This window comes from Dromiciops gliroides, chromosome 1, assembly GCF_019393635.1.
Source record: "Dromiciops gliroides isolate mDroGli1 chromosome 1, mDroGli1.pri, whole genome shotgun sequence".
NCBI lineage: Eukaryota > Metazoa > Chordata > Mammalia > Microbiotheria > Microbiotheriidae > Dromiciops > Dromiciops gliroides.
This window is the reverse complement of record NC_057861.1, coordinates 568,692,684-568,706,479: the sequence shown is the minus strand read 5'-3', so window position 1 is coordinate 568,706,479 and position 13,796 is coordinate 568,692,684.

Sequence of the window (13,796 nt, the reverse complement as noted above, 5' to 3'; positions counted from 1 at the left end):
TGTAAAATGAGGGTTTTATAACAGATGACTTGTGAGGTCTCTCCCAGTAATAAATCTATGATCCATTTTGGAGAAAGACTGTGCTAGGAGCGTTAATACTAAAAAAATTGCCAAATTATTAAATTTAGTAAAACTAAATTCTAAATAAACTTATATTAAAAAGGAAGGATTGTATGGGACAGAAGTAAGAAGTCTGCACTCAAATTCAGGAATATCTGGACTGAAGTTTTTCCTCTGTCATATCCACTCTGTAAGATCCTTTATCTGTAAAATGGGTATAAAAAAGCCTGTAGTGCATGCATAACAGGTTTCTTTGAGTCTCAAATGAGATAAAGAATGTGAAGCCCTTTGAAAACATTAAAGTGCTATATAAAGATCACCTATTGTTCTTACTAAAAGAATGAAGCCCATCTTATCTTCTATGGAATTTAAGTATGTAAATTTCAGGGGAGATCCGGCTCAAGCCTGCACTTTCTTTGACTTATGATCTTCAACACCCCTGGGAGATCATGGGGGCCAATTCATTAGTTCAGTTCAATTCAACATACATTTATTAAGCACCTGTTGGAAATATGAAGACAAAAACAGCCTCTGATGTAAGGATAAGGTCCTGAACTTTGAGTCAGGAAGTTATAGCTTTGACTCCCATCTCAGAAACTTTTAAGCTGTATGACCCTGGGAAAACCATTTGGCTTTTCAGAAACTCTCAGTTTCCTCATATGTAAAATAGGGATCATTTCTATTTTTAAAACATAAAACATTTCCATATTAGTCATTTTGAATAAGATTAGAATAAAAGAAAAAAATTAAAGAAAGTGAAAAATAGCATGCTTCACTCTATATTTAATCAATATCAGTTCTTTCTCTGAAGGTGCATGGAATGCTTCATTGTTAGTCCTTTAGGATTCTCTTAGATCATTGCATTGCTGAGAATAGCTGTCATTCACAGTTCTTCATCAAACAATATTGCTGTTACTGTGTACAATAAACTCCTGGTTCTGTTCACTTCATTATACATAAGTTCATCTAAGTCTTTCCAGGCTATTCTTATAGAAGAATAGTATTCCATTACAATCATATACCACAGTTTATTTAGCCATTGCCCAATTAATGGGCATCCCTTTGATTTCCAATTCTTAGCCACCACAAATAGAGATGCTATAAATATTTCTGGACAAATAGGTCCTTTTCTCTTTTTTTGGATGTCTTTGGGATATAAATCTATCATTGATATTGCTGGATCAAATGAAATACACAGTTTTATAGCCCTTTCGGCATATTTCCAAATTGCCCTCCATAATGGTTAGATCAGTTCACAACTTCACTAATAGTGAATTAGTGCCTCAGTTTTGTGTCCCTCCAACATCCAGCATTTATCTTAGCCATTCTGATAGGTGTGAGGTAGTACCTCAGAGTTGTTTTAATGTGCATTTTTCTGATTAATATTGATTTAGAGCATATGACTATTCTTGGTCTGAAAATTTCCTGTTCATATCTTTGACCATTTATCAATAATTTCTATAGCACCTGAATCATAGACTTTTTCGCAAGGAAAAAAATGGGATATTTTATGTAATGGAATTAGTGAACCAGGAAGTGCTCCATAAATGTGTTATTATTATGTAGAAAATTACTTCTTTTCATGTTGTTTGATAGAGTTGATAGAAAAAGAATTCTGGGACAAGACATTACTCCAATATTTTTCTTTTGTATTTATTGTTCTATGGTCTATTGCATAGATGGTTAAAATAAGCATTTTTAGTACTAAGTCAAAGTATTAGGATGTAAGGTTACCTCCTATAGGTCTACTGAAAGCATGCTCCAGTATCTGACAATATCACAGGGAAGATATATACTTCATCCTGTTTCTACATGAATTTGAGTTTTTCTGCTAGGCATCTGCATTTTGAAAGCTTTTCATTCTACGCAATTTTCAGATTAAAAGTATTTGGTGTGGTATCATTTTTAAAAAAATATTGTACTGTGGTAAAATAATGGAATTTGGCAGACATCCAGGAGTCCAAGGAGACTTGATTGACTTAGTTGTGTTTGAATTGGGTGTGAATGAGAAACTGCTAAGTACCCACTTAAGAGGATTAGATTGTTAGCCACCTAGTTTAAACTTGGCCAACCCTGAGAAGGAGTGTCCTCAGAGGCTGTGGACTGTGTCATCAACACGGAACCAGTCTCAGCCATACTACTTGAAGGACCTCCTCTTTGGGGAAGGGAGAAAAAGGTAGAAAAAGGGACTCCAACAGGAAGTGGCTCACGCACACTCTTGATCTTTCTCTGACCTTGGAGGAGCATTTGGAGCAGACTAGAGACTGGTTGCTGACTCCCATAGAAATTACAGAACCCTTGTGGTGAGTTAAATCCAGCCCTTTGAATTAGCTGAGTTGAAAGCGAGTTTGGGTTTGAGACAGCCCTTGCTAGAGCCAGGGAGATTATCCATTTTCCTTTTTCCCTATTCCCTTATCCTTGACTTTATTAATTTCACCTTTGCTGTGTATTTTATTCCCATTGAATGAAACCTGATTTGTTTGTGGAAAAGAGGCTGTTAAACTCCTTTCTTATTGACCTGGGAGAAATAACTAAAAAGAGCAGTTTAGAGGGGAGGAAGCTTTGGACTTAGAGGTCCTTCATTATTTCCTGAACCTCAATATTATGTCAAGCCACCCAATTAACTCTTCCCATATTAAATTTGGACCCTACAGTACTTAGGGTCTTAGGAAGCAATGTTATTATGGTCAACAATGTGATCTGTGATGATACTCCCAGTCTAGAACAGTTAATTTATTGAGATCTCCATGATATTTTGTGCTTTATAGTTATAGTTTGGGGATTTAACATGAATAAGCTTCTGATGTATGAGTCTAGCCATCACATCAAGCATTGCTATATACTCAGGGCATAATAAATATTTATAGTCTTCAGTTTTTTATTGCATAGTTTTTACATTTTCTTTACATAATCTATTCCTTAAGGACAACTTTTCTGTAATTTTTTGTTGCAAAGATGAATTTGCCTCCAAAAATGCCCCCACTTCTATAAACAAATACACATGATTCAGTTATGTTTGAATAATCTTTGTCAATCTTTTGTTGCTGAGTTTATGTTGATATTACCCATAGATAGCCTTTTGATTCTGATATTGAATTTTAACTATTTCATGGACTCCAGCTGAAGATAAACTACTTTCAGTTACTGGCAAATCAAATGGCATGTCCTTGTCTATTTGTTTCAAAAGTACTTTTTATCTTGTTTTCTGAGAATTTCTATGTTACCTTCTTTTTTGGCAAAGAATTATTAATCTTTCTAAACCTTAAGGTAATTTGCCTTGTTTCATTATTATTGCTCCTGTTGTTGTTATTAGTTGTTGTTAGGATAATTTCTAAATCTATTATGATTCTTTTAATCATTCCAAAATTATACATTAAGGCTGTAATTGTATAGGAAGAGGACTTTTGGGTGCACTCTCCCCCTCCCCCATACATTGTTTTTTTCTAAGTGTATAGAGTGTGTGTACCTTGCTAGTAATTAATATGCCACAGTGAAGCATTTAAGCTAACAATTATGCAATTTCTATTTTTTTAGTGCTTTAAAAATGTTCTTCCCATTCATACCACTAAGTCTCAACATATCTACCCACAATATTTTTCTTATTAGATTTGTCTACCATCTGTCTTACTTGGAGGAACAAGATATTTGTATAAACCTTGTCTTTTCAATTTGACCTTTAGATTCAAGTTCAAAGCCTTCAGTATACCTTTAGCTAGGCATACATTCAGAATTTTATGTTTATGAATTCCAAGTGACATTTTGATATTACTGGAGAAAGAGTCCATGAGGTGAAGGAGTTGTGTAATGGTAAATTTGCTGGGTCATCTTGTGGTTATCCCTGTACATCAAGTGATTAATCACTTTTAAAAAGTAAAGTGATATAAGCCCAGGTAGAACCAGAGCAAGCCTAACCTAATTCTCTCAAAAAATGCTATGCTTGATATCTAAGTTAGATATGAGCACTTTGCATTGTCTAAATGAATAGTCAAAGATCATTGGCAATATGGATAAATATTATTTGTGGTCTGACAATAAAGAGGATTATAGCCAAAGGCTTACATTGACCATATGCTGACTAGATGAGGGAGAGAGAAGGGTCTGGAAGTGCCAATAATGCTGGGACCTTTTTTCCTCCTCTAATCTTTGAGAGGAGTATAAAGGTATGTATTTGACATGCCTCAAATATCTATTTTGTCTAGGAATGTGAAGTTCAGGACAAAAAAATACTCTTCCTGGTAACTTTTTAAGGGAGAAAGTAGCCCTTAGGGAGCTAAGTAGTGTACTGGACAGACCACTGGACAGTCAAAGCTGATTAAGGGAATCTAAATTTTCTCATGTCCTTTTGATTTTACTTTTAACTTATAATTGTGTTTATTTTTCCCAAATTACATGTAAAAAACAATTTTAATGTCCATTTTTAATCCTTTTGATTTCACTATTCATTCTTGCATATTTCTTTTTAATTTTCTTCAAGTAGGCTGTATAGTATCCAGGCTTTACTATATCTATCAGCTAGATATTGTTTCTTTTAGTCCCTTTCCATAGATCTTCAATATCTCTCCCAAGTTGCTTCTGCCAGGGTAATAATTGACACCTATTCTTAGGTACATTGCTCAATAGTTCCACCTTTCTTCCTATTGTTCTTTTCAGGGCAATGGCCACAACATATACTGCTATGTATGTTTTTGTTCTTTGTTCTTTTTTTTTTAACTTTTTTCCAAATACTTTGTAAGAATGATGATTATTACAAATGTAATTTTACAAATTAATTTTAAAATTTTTAGTTCTTAATTTTCTCCCTTCCTCCATGCCCTCCTCAACTCATTGATAAGGTAAAAAATGTTATATCCATTATACATATGAAGTCATGGAAAACACATTTGCTCACTAGCAATATTCAAGGAATAAGGAAAGAAAGAAAGAAAGAAAGAAAGAAAGGAAAGAAGGAAGAAAGAAATGAAGAAAGAAAGAACAAAAGGAAGAAAGAAAGAAAGAGAGAAGGAATGAAGGAAAGAAAGAAAGGAAAGAAAGAAAGAAAGAAGAAAAAGAAAAATAAAGAAAAATATATACTTCAATTTGTACTCTGAGTCCATCAATTCTCTATTTGGAGGTGGATAGGCCTTTTTTTTTTTTGTCATGACTCATCTTGAATTGTCATGGATTTAATTGATTGATCATAGTTGCTAAATCTTCCACATTTGATTATTTTTTCATTATTACTGTTGTTATTTATTTTGTCTTCCTGATTCTCACTTCATTCTGTATCAATTCATATGTCTGACCACGTTTTTCTGAAACTGTCACTTTAATAATTTCTTATAACACAATAGTATTTCATCACATTCATATAATATAACTTGTTCAGCCATTTCCAAATTAATGGGTTCCCCCTGTATCTAATTGTTGCTGCTGTTGAATATTAAACTATAGTTTTGTATCTGCCTGTCTCTTACAAACAGATCAGAGAAATAATGTTTAATCTCTCCTACAAAATTAATAACACAGATCAGAGAAATTATAATAGCTTATAATATCTCCTATAAAACCAGATCAGAGAACATTGATACCTGTCCTCATACAAAACAGATCAGAGACAGATAGAAAAACATAATATCAATTTAATATTTTGTCCCAAGAAGAAATATAACATATGATCATGTGGAGACTTCCCTCCTAAGAGAGAAGCTCAGGGACTCCCCATTTCTGAGGGTATATATGGTTTTAGTCTACTGATTACAGGGCGTTGTCAGTTTCTATGATACAGAAGCAAGGCAGTTTAACAATTTCAGTTATAACAGATATGGAGGAAATACTGAAGCATCATGATAAGATTACATGATTAAAAAAAAAAAAGGGTTTGGCAAGGATGAGAATGCCCAAATGTTACCATAAGATAGGGACTTACTATCCCGAGGGAAAAGAAGTCACCAGGTAGGGTCTTTTATTTGCTAGCTATCTGGGTTCAGTTTGGAGTTCAGTTGAAGGACATTTTGCTATTAACCCAGCGTTTCATAAAAACTTCTTTTGGACAATAAGGTACCTACATCAAATCCATATAGGTCTTTTTTCCTTTTCCTTTGATTTCTTTGGCATATAGACTAAATACAACTATTGCATATTTTTATAGCCCTTTGGGCATAGTCCAAATTGTTCTACAGAAAGATTGGACCCGTTCAGAGCTCCAACAACAATATATTAATATACCTCTTTCCCAAAGATAATATCATTAGTCCTCTTTGTGAAGAAAGAAGGAACAACATTCTGTAAATAGTAGTAGTTGCCCTCTGGGGAATCAACCTTCCAGTTTGAATTTAGGAAGGCTGCTTTTTTCTTTCTTCTCCTTCCCCCTCCCCTCCTCTTTCTCCTTCCCCTTCCACTTCCCTTTCTCCTTTCTCTCTTCTTCCCATTCCCCTTTCCCTCCTCCTCCCTCTCCTCTCCTCCTCTTTTCCTCCTCCTCATTCTTTTCTTATTCTTCTTCTCCCTCATTTTCTTCTTGTCTCACCTCTCTCCACTTGGGGCATCATACCCTTACATATGTGCTCTGTCCAGAGTGTTATGGACCCAGGACACCCCAAAAGTTCTTTGGGGCACATCAAAGTATCTTCTCCTTGAGAAACTAAACCAGAGGACAGACATGCCTAGAGAGATAAGTGGAACCAGATGAGACTGAGCTAGCTCCAAGACCCCCACCCTTCAATCAAGTCTCCCTCAACCCTGGGGCGATAAGATTAGGTGTGGTTGCTTCCTCTGTGTTGAAGTGATCTGTGGCCACCCCTCACCCAACTCCTCCAGCCACCACCTGTGGGGGATGGTCCTCCCTCACTAAAGGAACTTTCCACAGTCAGATGGTCATCCCCATCAGTTCTCTATAAAAGTACCTGCCAGTCTCCTGCTTGAGGAGATTGGCATCTCAGAGCCACGTGCTTTGTGCCATGCCTCTCTCCCCATGAGAAGTCCAAGGATTTCTCTTGGTTTCCCTTTCCTTCCCTTCCCTTCCTCAGCCCCAAATAAACTACTATCTTATTCTAATTGCTTTTGTGTGCAAGAGGGTGTAATTCTTTAAAGAGGAATTCCTAAGAACCCCAACCCCATACCCCATTACCCCCATGACATTTTGGTGACCCATATGGGGACACAGGAAATTCCCTCTTGCCTCTTGGCACACAAAACCTAGGGGTAGGAACCTCCCTTATGGGTTTCCTTTCTCCCTCTCCCACCTGACTCAACCTCCCGTTTGAGTCACAGAGAGGTAGAGAGGGTCAGCTTTTGCATGCGACAGCAGACGGGTAGCCTGGGTCTCCCTCCCTCGCCAAAAGCTCAGCCAGATGTCTGGACCACGCTTGGAACACAAAACCTGGAGGTAGGACCCTCCCTTCTGTATTTCTTTTCTCCCTCTCCCACCCGATTCAACCTCCCATTTGAGTCACAGAGAGGTAGAGACTGTTAGCCTCTGCACGCGACAGTTGATGGGCAGCCTGGGTCTCCCTCCCTCGCCAAAAACTCAGCTAGATTTCCGAATCACGCTCGGACCCTCAGACTCCACATTTCTGGGTAAGAACTTTTGTGCTTGTGTGTCTATCCCTTGCCGGTGTGTCTCTCTCCCTTGAGGAAATTAAACCTCCCATCTGAACCATGTTCAGACCATTCTCCTTAGACAGGACAATATTTGGGTACAGCCATGGGATAGAAAGGGAGTGTACTGAAAGGCTCACCAATGGGGTGCATCCTAAAATATTGGAATAAACTAGAACTTACAAACTTGAGAAAGAGATGCATGATACATTATTGTAACACTGTCTAGCCACAGTATCCTATAGGATCTCAAGGAAACTGGCCTATACATGGGACTTTGGACTATAACACCATTTTGCAATTAGACAAGTTTTGCAAGTGTGAAAGGAGATGGACAGAAATCCCATACATTTTGGCCTTTATGGCTTTAAGGCAGAAGTCAAAAGGAAAGGACGAGGTCCCCTTGCTGGTAGAAAATCACCACAAGTCCAAGCAATTAGCTAACCCTTCAGGCACCTCCTCTGAGACCTCAATCCCTCCTGCTCCTCAGACTCACTCCCTACCTGTTTCTCATTTCAGTCTTTCTTCCCTGCCTGCTTCTGTCCCTATGGGTCGACCATTGTCATATCACTCTATGACTGAGACCTCTCTTTGCCCACCAGCTGATCTCAGAACCAGTTCCCTGTGCCCTCCACAGCTGAGCTTCAGGCACACTGGGAGTGGATGTCAGTATACTTATATTTTCCCTATCCAACAGTGGTCTCCACAACCTATACAGCTGTACCCCTCACAGCTCTACGCAATATATCATTTATAAGACTGTGCACTTCCTCAACATATAAAGGGTTAAAGAACATGAATAAGCAGTTTTCAAAGGAAAAAAAATCTAAGCTTCCAGTAATACTATAAAAATGCTCTAAATCACTAATTCTGTTGTTCTTTTGTCATTCAGTCATGTGTGACTCTACATGACCCCATGGATATTGTCCATGGGGTTTTCTTGGCAAAGATAATGGAGCAGTTTGCCCTTTTCCTTCTCCACTGTGTCCTCATTTGTAAAATGAGGAACTGAGGTAAATAGGGGTTAAATGACTTGCCAAGGGTCACATAGCTAGTAAGTGTTTGAGGATGAATTTGAACTCAAACTTCCTGACTCCAGATGCAATGCTCTACCACTGTACCACCAAGCTGTCCCAAATCACTATCACTAATGCAAATTGCAGCAATTTTGAGGTTTTATCTCATACCTATGAAACAGGCAAAGATCACAAAATAGAAAAATGTAAATATTGGAGAGATTGGGAAAATAAGTTAACTATTGGTGGAACTGTGAAGTGGTCTAGCCATTCTAGAAAGCAAAAGTAGTGTTCATTTGACCCAGTTATACCACTAATAGCCCTATTATGTTCTCCCCCAAATTAATTAAAGGAAGAGGAAAACAATCTATTTGTACAAAAATATTTATAGTAGCCCTTATCATGGCAGGTAACTAATTGAGAGAGAGCCTTCCTATTGCTAAATGTCTAAAGAAATTATGGTATATAAATATAATTAGATATTATTGTCATATGGAATCATAAAATGTATAATTTTGGAGGAAACTGTGAAGACCTATATGAAATGCTACAGAGCAAAGTGAGTATAACTAGTGAAATGATTTATTCAGTAAGAACTTTATAGAAAAAAAAACACTAAAAAGACTTTATAACTCATCAACACATTAATATTGTAATGATTGGAATGACGCCACCTACTGGAGACTTGCTGTGGAGAGCTCCACCATGAGGAAAATGCCTCAGAAACATTGTGGCTTTTCCTTGGCGTCAGGAAATGACGTTTGCTCATGGGTGCTGTCTATCAAGTCTACCAGCCAATCAACTGGAGGAGCCTCCTATGGTCTGGGAGGAGACAGGAAGGAGGAAGGGGAGCCTGTGCAGAGAGCGCTGGCCTTTTTGGCTTCCGGACTTGATGGTGGTGGCGGCAGAGGACTTCACAGGAAATTTGAGGAAAGATAGGAATGCCAGGCTGTTAGAATTCTGTTCTCAATCTTTTTCTTTCTATTTTTCAATAAACCCTTAAAAACCTAAACTCATTTTATCAGTGATTTTTAGTCAGTTTCCCCCAAACTGGGGGAACACATTAGAATCCACATTTAGAATCTTAAATTACACAGTTTGGCTGACCACGAAGAGGAAAACCGAACGTTCATCTTCTGATCTTCTGATTGGGTAAGATTTCCCCTCCCTTGTCCCCTTAAATTGGAAAGAACTACCAAGTATAGGCTATTTTAAATTTCAAATGGATCTTTTAAACACCCTAAGTACCCCTTTTCTAGCTTTACCTTCACTAATCAAAGATGTTGGCCAGCTTGAATTTGAATATATTTTTATTACTCTTTGTGGTTTTGTGGGGCTTTGTGGTGTGGTATGGAGAATTTGGCATGCTCTAGATAATGTTAGAATAAAGATGATTCCCTGGGATTCCCCATTAGGAAAGCTACTTATGTATTGGAATGAGGGAAAACTTAGACTAAATACAACCATGACCAGAGGAGAGCTTATCAGACTGTGTTTTATGTGGCATGAGGAATTACAGGAAGAATGGCCCAAATATGGGTCATTTGATCCCCAAACATTGAGGCATTTGCAAAGAACCCTAAGTAGATGTCCACCTGAACATTTACGTTATTGGAAAATCTGGGCCAGAGCAAGTGAAAATTATCATACTAAAAATATAAAACGAGGAAAATCCAGGCCCCAGTTTACATCTGAGTCTGCCACCCAAACTGAAACGATAGACTGCCAGACAGACATGGCCTGCCAAACCGAAACACCCAATAGAACAACTAAATCCAAGGCCATTCAGACTGAAATTCCAAATGACCCAACTCTTATTCCCTCACCCTCTACTTCCTCCATGCCAAACAAACAAATAAAGAAAGAAAGAAATGATTCCCCTGTAGAGGAGACAGAGAAAGTAAAAATTTTTCCCCTTCAAGAGATCCTCGCCCATGGTCAAAAAGGTACTATACGTAAGCTCAGACAATACACACCTTTTACACCCAAGGACTTGGCTTTATGGGGACAAAGCACTCCTAAATTTGATGAAGATCCCACAGCAGTTATCAGGCAGTTTAGAGCAATTTTTAGAGCATATCAGCCCACTTGGAATGATGTTACTGACCTTATGGAAATAATATTGTCCCCAGGAGAAAGAGCAGATATAGTAGCTGCAGTTCCTTGACGGAACAATATATCTTAAGAATGAAGATTAACCATGCTACCTACATCTTGACAGAGAAATGGTATACTTAAAATATTGAATGAGACATATATTATTGTACATGATCAATGTAGGTACTTGTTTTGTTGGGCCAGGCAGCTATTTATTATGGGTTTCATTTTTTAAAAATGGTTCAATATTTGTGAAAAGGTAGTGGGAGGGAGACATTAAAAAATAAAACACATATATATGTATATATATATGTACACATATACATATACATATGTAGATAAGCAAAATACTATCTATGATGTGTCAGTGACCATGGACAAATCATTTAACTAGGTGAAACTAGGTGGTGCACTGGATTGAGTTCTGGACCTGGAGTAAAAAAACCTGAGTTCAAATCCACTCTCTAATATTTAATAGCTGAGTGACTCTTGCCAAGTCATTTCACCTGTTTGCTTTAGTTTCCTCAACTGTAAAATAGGAATAACAACAACACCTATTTCCCAAGGGTTATTGTGAGGATCAGATGAGATAATACTTGTCAAGTGAATAGTTAGGTGGCAAAGAGCATAGAGTGCTCAGCCTGGAGTCAGGAAGACTCATCTTCCTTTGTTCAAATTCATCCTGAGACACTTCCTAGTTGTGTGACCCTGGGCAAGACACTTAATCATATTTGCCTCAGTTTCCTCATTTGTAAAATGAGCTGGAGAAGGAAACAGCAAACCACTATAGTATCTTTACAAAGAAAACCTCAAATGGGGTCACAAAGATCTTCACAGAAGCAGGAGAGATTAAGAAAAGATGGCATTAATTAAAAAAAACCAATTATACAAGAAAGATCTTTATATCACCAATAACCATTAAGGTGTGGTTTCTGATCTAGAGTCAAACATCCTAGAGAATGGAGTCAAGTAAGCCTTAGGAAGCATTGCTAATGATAAGGCTAGTGGAAATGATGGAATTCCAGTTAAGTGATTTACAATTCTAAAAGATGATGCTATTAAAGTGCTCCATTCAGTGTGCCAGCAAATTTGGAAAATTTAAAAGTAGTCATTGGATTGGAAAAGATCAGCTTATGTCCCAATTCTAGAAAAGGTCAATGCCAAAGAATGTTCAAATTTCCAAACACTTGCACTCATTTCTTATGCATGGTTATACTTAAGATTCTGCAAACTAGTTTTTTCAGAAATATGTTGTAAAAATTTTATTAACTGGGGCTAATCTGTGAACACCTGGCTGGCTATCTGACTGCTTTTAGCTGGTAAAGCTATAGCTGGCTATTAGCTACCTAAGCCATTCTGCAAAGGCTGTTTAAAAAATCCCCCACTGCCTCCCAGACTGATAAGCAAACACCTCTTTTTTCAATTAAAGCACAAGGGTTTATTTATGAGAACCAATTCAGATATACAATCTGAAACTTGACTCCAACGAACTTACTCTCTCTTTTAACTTTTTCTTCTGCTGCTGCTGCAGCCATGCCTCACTCAGACTGGTTAACCTCCCTTTCTCTAGTTCCCCACTTGTGCTTCCTCTTGCCTTTGTCTGCTTTGCTCATTTTTCTGTCTTTGTAGCATCCCTGTAGCATCCCCTTCATTGTCTAACTTCTTTCTCACTAGTGACCCCCCAGCATCTCTGCCCCCCAAGCTATATAACCCTTTTTTGTCCTCCTGAAATGGAGGGGGAGGGTCAGCTCCATTCATAGTGCTTGTGGCTAATTTCAGCCACTCACAATGTTAACTGAGAATTACCAGAAAAGTGGGCTAGTTTTCAAAGAGGTAGAGGAACTAGAGCCCAAATTATCAATATTCACTGGATTATGGAGGAAGTAAGGGGATTCCAGAAAAAAAAATCTTCTTCTACTTCATTGACTCTGTGTGAATAAGAACAAAATGTGACAGGTCTTCAGAGATGAGAATACCAGATCCTCTTACTTGTCTCCTGAGAAAGCTGTATGTGGGTCAAGAAGCAAAAGTTAGAAGTGAACATGGAACTGATTTGTTTAAGATTGGAAAAGGAATAAAACAAAGCTGTATATTGTCACCTTAATTTATTTAATTTATATACAGAGTAAATTATGCAAAATGACAGCTGGATTAATCAAAAGGTAGAATTAAGGTTGCCAGGAGAAATATCAACAATCCCAGATATGCAGATGACACCATTCCAATGGCAGAAAGTGAAGAAAAATTAAGAAGCCTCTTGATTGGGGTTAAAGAAGAGAGTATAAAAGTTGGCTTGAAGCTTAACATAAAAAAAAAAAAGCAATTAAGATCATGGCAACTGATTCCATCACTTCCTGGCAAATAGAGGGCAAAAAAAAATGGAAGCAATATAAAATTTTATATTCTTGGGCTCAAATATCACTGAAAACAGCAACTACAGCCATGAAATTAAAAGATTCTTTCTCCTTGGAAGGCAAGCTATGGCAAATTTGGACAAAAAGCAAACATCACCTATCTAACAAAGGTCCATATTGTAAAACTATGTTTTTTTCTTTAGCAATGTATGACTATAAAAGTTGGAGTATAAGGAAAGCTTAGTGCTGCATAATTGATGCTTTCAAATTTTGGTGCTATAAAAGACTTTTGAGAGTCTCATGGACAGCAAGGAGATCAAACCAGTCAATACTTGAAACATTAATTCAGGTGATTCACTGGAAGGTCAAATATTAAAACTGAAATACTTTGTCCACATAATAAGAAGAGAGGGCTCTTTTGAAAAAACCTTGATGTTGGTAAAGATTGATGGCAAAAGGAAAAGGAGACAGCATAGGATGAGATGGATGAGTATCATGGAAACAATGAACATGAACTTGGACAGACTGCAAGAGATAGTGGAAGATAGAAGGGCCTGGAGTGCTATGGTCCATGCAATCACAAATAGTCAGATTTGATTCAACAACAATAACAACAATAATGCAATGGTCTTTAGTTTTCTCACATATGATGATATGGATTTGATGACCTCTCTGGTCACCACAATTCTAAATGCAG